The sequence below is a fragment of the Uranotaenia lowii genome, chromosome 1 (assembly GCF_029784155.1).
Source record: "Uranotaenia lowii strain MFRU-FL chromosome 1, ASM2978415v1, whole genome shotgun sequence".
NCBI classification, from domain to species: domain Eukaryota; kingdom Metazoa; phylum Arthropoda; class Insecta; order Diptera; family Culicidae; genus Uranotaenia; species Uranotaenia lowii.
The window spans coordinates 107646799-107652473 of NC_073691.1; the positions used below are offsets into that span (position 1 = coordinate 107646799).

Below are 5675 nucleotides of genomic sequence, written 5' to 3' on the forward strand. Positions count from 1 at the left end.
TGTCCATGGAAAAGCCTATTCCGGAACCGGCAAACTGGAGGAAAACCGACGAGAAAGCGAATGCGACAATTGGTCTTTGTGTGGAGCAGAACCAGTATGTGTTGATCAAGAATTGTGCGCATGCCCGTGATACCTGGAATGCTCTTAAGGCTTACCACGAAAAGAGCACCACTACTTCCCAGCTTTCTCTGTTGAACCGGTTGTGTGATGCGAAACTCGAAGAATCCGGAGACCTCGAGCAACATTTGCTCGAGCTGGACACCCTATTCGAACGGCTGGAGGGCGCAGGGTTGGAGTTAGCGGAGAAATTGAAAATCGCTATGGTGCTGCGCAGCCTCCCGGAGTGTTATCATTTTTTGGCCTCGGCTTTGGAAGCACGTCCGGACGATGACGTCACCATGGAATTGGTTAGATCGAAGCTAATCGATGAGTATCATCGTCGCCGCGAACGTAACGGGACGGATGAGAGGGTGCTTAAGGCGGAAAAAGCGAAAAATTTCGAATGTTTCCATTGTGGCGGTGCGGGTCACTATAGACGAGACTGTCCAGAGTTTAAGAAAAGGCAGAGCTCGGGAAAACCGAAGGCGTCTGGTCCTCGAAGGGATAACAGGCAGACCCATGCCAAACAAGTGAAGAAAAGCTCGGCAGTGAACTTTAAAGTGCTAGTGAATGAAGAAGTTGTTCGCTCGAGTGTTGAGGAAAATCGGTCATGGACAATAGACAGTGGTGCGTCATGCCATATGACCGGGTGCGCTGAATATTTTGACAAACTGGAACCGTCGAGTCTGACTGTTCGAATGGCCAATGGAAACAGTGCGAAATCGGGTGGTCTTGGGAAAGTGTCGTTGCCTGGTGTGAACGAATCAGGAGAAAAAGTGGACATAAAAATGAACAAAGTGCTTTATGTGCCGGAACTCGATTCGGGATTGCTATCGGTTGGCAAAATAACGGACAAAGGTTACAGTGTAGTGTTTGATCGAGATTTTGTGAAAATAAAAAGTGATTCGTCGAACCAAGTTGTTGCCGTTGGAGAACGCAGAGGCGATCTGTATTTCCTGAAGAGCTCCCCGCATACTAAAAAACCATATCTCAAACAGTCTCTACGATACATCTACGGTTTCAGAAATAGTGATTGGATCTGTAAACGTAGCTGTTCTTTTAAACTTTATTTCGCCAACGATAACAAAACGAAATAAGAACGTTCATGTAAACAAGTGCGATGGTATCTGAAAAGGTGATAGAATGATATGAACGATTTCCTTCAATTTTTCTTTAATCGTAAAACTGAACTGGAACCATTAAACAAACCGTTCATCCCTTCTGTCATACTTGTCATACTCGCACGTCAAAATCAACGAAATGCCCGGTCAGAGATGCCAGTTGGTTTTGTACAAAATCAGTACACAATTATGAAAATAATTTAATTTTTTCTACTATCATTATACTAAACAAAGTTCAGCTCTTGATTTAGGCCGATGACATTTTTTTCTTGTTGGGGAGAGAGTCCACTGCGACCATTTAGTTGATCTATTGTGGTTTACCCTGCGTTACTATTTTTACTTTGCTATGCTACTTGACACCCCTGCACTTTTGGTTGAAGTTGCAGTTGTTTACCGGTAGCACTACGAGCACACACATAACTAGGTAGGATCTCCAAGTGCAATCTAAGTTCCCTTGAAAAGATCCATCCACATGCATGTGCTGCATCATTGAGGCGTACAATTCCAAAGTATACCCGGCTAGCATTTCACTAATGCTAAAACCGCCAACCTTCATCATACTTTGTGTGCCAGGTTATGTCACGACCGTGTTTCGATCTCATGAACGTTGGCTTAGAAGACAAGGATGCTATCCTCTAAGCCACGATCTGCTGGCTAGGCCGATGACATAGTGCACGCGTTTGCACCACATTTGAGGGAAATGTATGTGAATTACTTAAACCTGACATTAAATGCGACGAAGGAGATGCCAATTTGTTCTACCGCTCCAAATCGCATTATCGCATTATCGTTCGCCAAATCGCTCTCACTATGTCATCGGCCTTACAAGATGCTTTTAACAACGCTCATTATGCAAGATAATTATGGTAGTTTCTTTACGGTCCATGGACTTAGTTTCAATTTTAGTTTAATTGTCGTTGAAAATAATGCATGTTATAAAGAAACAACCAGCAGTTACAAATTTGGTGTGTAGCATGCATGCAAAAAGACGACTTAGAAACATCAAAGCTTAATAAATCTTTTTTTACTATCACATATTAATTTCATTTCGGTACAATTTTGAATAATCGGTCTAGTCGGCACCACTGTCCACAACTGGAAGAGAGAGAACACAACAACAATTTTTCGTCCCTCTGAAATCGGGATTCATACTGGCTGATTCTTTCGTTCTGCGAAAGCTACCGGAAATAACTACCGTAAGTAGTAATATAATTATTTGTAAATGTTTAAAAAAAGACTAATGATCATTAATTTATTTCAGCTTCCTCGCTCATTCATCACCCGGTTGACGATGGCTTCCCAGCATTCCGTAGCGCAGAGCTACGCGTTTCCATATGCTATGCCCATGGCCGGGTAGGATCTTTCTGCAAGAATCATCATAGGTCATCATGGATATGAATCGGTTTTCTTTTCTCACCGTTTGTAAGTTCAATAAAGTTCAATAAAGATAATGTAAAAAATGGAATTGATATCGAACCATCCGAAAATTTCCAAAATATTACCATCTATGTGTGTGTGTGAGACCGCCATTGACGTACGGTTCTGGATAACGTTGGGAAAAACGTTATTTTGAATCGTTTGATAACTATCCCAAGCAACATTTTAAACTCTGAATGGTTTTATAAAAAAAAAATAGTTGTTGTATAAGGGATTTATAAAGTATTGTTTGCTTTGTAACGTAATTTATAAGGAACTCTATATGATTGCCCTTTGTTGTATCTCAACAATGTTGGTCACCTTAGAACGTGCGTTACGATACGTCTGATTTGTTTGCTTCTATTGTGAATTTGCTTAATGTTGCCAGTTTGTTCGTTAATGTTTAAATTTGTTCTGATTTTAGCGGGAAAAAGTGTAATGAATGATTAAAGCCAAATAAACTTTCCTTCTAGTTTTGAATCTTACACAAGATAAGATGTGTTTTTTCTTTTCCTAAAAATCTCCACAACGGTCTGCATCCAACACCCTTTAAGATAGCTTAAAAACCACCATAGAATCTTTTTATAGAACTTCCGTCAAAATTTGTGTTGGTTTTATAACCATTAATTTTTTTGGTTTAGAAGAGCGCTAAAAAGCAATTATTAAACCTCTCTAGAAAACCAACCTTGAAGAAAACAACAACAAAGATTGTTTTAAAACCTTTAATTTTTTTGGTTTTGTAGAGCACTACAAAGCAATTATTAAACCTCTCTAGAAAACCAACAAAGAATGACAGTTCAAATCCGATCGAAATGTCAAAATGTGTATGTGTGGCATCGTCTCAAATGTTTACCACCAAATGGAGTATTTCACTAATTATTTTCCCCCGATGAAGGAAGAAGCTGTTTCGGGAGACAACTGTGATCGAGTTTTGTCACCAAGCACTACAGTTAGTATCGTCGAACTTTCTCCTGGAAGTAGCTCCCTCATCAACCCCATCGAGTACCACTATGATTGGGAATCAATAATTGCATCGCAAATCAGAATGGATGATATACTAATATGCCAGAGAAAGTTAATTTACTTTTCCGTTCTTTCAAACTCTTTCCATCCTAATAAGCTTTGGAGACATTTCTCAAATGGTGATTTATGTGAGAAAAGCTGTTCTTGAAATTACATTTTTCCAGAAAACTTGGTTTTATGATCGATTTCTTCAAGTCAAAGAGGTGTTTTCAATCAACCGTCATTTTTTACTGCAATAATGAAAATTAACAATTATTCCGCCTTGAATATTATGATAAATAGGGTTATTTATGATAAATTGGAACCAGAAAAGCTATTAAAATTGAATACATTATCGAAAGTTGACAGAGCGAACTAGAATTTAAGAGCTAAAATGAATTAGAGTTATATTTTATTTTAAAAAAAAAATCATAAAATCTTTTATTTCGGAAAATTACAAGGGCGCGCGGATTCTATAGAAGTTTTTGAAAAAAATAATCGATAAAATTGAAAGCGCAACAACTTTATCCATTAAGAATCCGAAAAAAATGATTGTGATATTTCAAATAATTATAATGCCTTATTTTTTGGGTCTTGGTCGAAAAAAAAACATTCTTATGATTAAGATTATTTTATTTTGAAAAAATGCCATTTCAAAACCCTTTTTCGGAAAAAAAAATTCACGATTTTTTTGTTCAGTGCAAATCGAACTAATTATCTAGAACATGCCTTGAACAAAACCCTTTTGAGTCCATATGGTTGTATAGGATGGGCACTACAGAACCTCCTGTAGGTGGGCCTTTTTACACTTATAGGTGTTTTATAGATGTTTTAATGTGGTTTATATAGCTGAACGTTGTTTTATAACAAAGTTTTGAATAGCCCTTCCAGTTTCTTTTAAAACTAAAATTGTTACTTGGGTATTACTGTTACCACCTGTTACTGTTTAGATAAAAGATTACTCTTCGAAAAACTGTTATATTAACAGTTTGGTTGTCTGAATACGTTTTCCAAGAGCAGTTTCTGGACGTTATTTAAACTGTTTGTAGTACAGTTCCTCCATATAGAGGTTTTAACAGTTTTAAACAGTAACATAACTTAACGCCATATTCAACAGACCGTCGTTTTGGAATTCAAGTTAAGTACAATGTTTTTTATGGTTTCAGATATCATTTTCTAAACGTTGTTTTACACTATTTCTAAACGTTTTATAACTACTACAGGAACCGTCATGTTACAATATTTTCGTATTCGGGTCGGAACGTGCTTCTGTGGCCAGTGCTGAGAATCACACGCCATACTGTCAGCACACATGGCATCTTCGTTTCGGACACCGTGATCCAGCAGTGTTGGATCGGATCACGAAGGAAGACCTCGTTTCGGGAATGAAACTGGAGGATTGTGGAGTGAAGCTGACGTGTGAGTGTTGTCTGGAGGGAAAAATGTCGCGGCTTCCATTTCCCAAAAATGCTGCTCGGAAGACAACAAAGCCTTTGCAGTTGGTCCATGCGGATGTTTGCGGACCAATGCGTACCACTACCCCCGGTGGAAATAAGTATTTCCTTGTACTTATTGATGATTTCAGTAGGTATCTCGTCATGTATCTACTGAAAGAAAAAGCAGAAGCCAAAGGTTGCATCATGAACTATGTTCGGATGACCGAGAACATGTTCGGCAGGAAGCCTGTCGTTATTCGGTCGGACCGGGGAGGCGAGTTTGTGAATAGAGATCTTGAGAAATTCTATCGAGAAGGGATCCAGTCGCAGCTTACCGCCGGTTACTCCCCCCAACAGAACGGAGTAGCCGAACGTCGTAATCGGTACCTGCAAGAGATGGTTGGCTGTATGTTACTCGAATCTGGCCTCGCCAAATGTTATTGGGGAGAGGCAATTGCAGCGGCATCGTACATACAGAACCGGCTCCCATCTAGAACAGTTCAAAAAACGCCCTATGAGCTGTGGACAGGGCAGAAGCCGGATATTAGCAACCTCAAGGTGTTCGGATGTGAAGCATACGTTCACATACCCGACGTGAAAC

At 39.3% G+C, this 5675-nt stretch overlaps 1 long non-coding RNA gene across 1 annotated transcript; it reads left to right on the forward strand.

The window, feature by feature from the left end:
* The first annotated feature begins 2302 nt into the window (after positions 1-2302).
* On the forward strand, positions 2303-2680 carry LOC129751290 (uncharacterized). Its single transcript, XR_008738666.1, has 2 exons — positions 2303-2416; positions 2482-2680. It is a non-coding gene; the product is annotated as an uncharacterized LOC129751290 (long non-coding RNA).
* The last annotated feature ends 2995 nt before the right edge of the window (positions 2681-5675 follow it).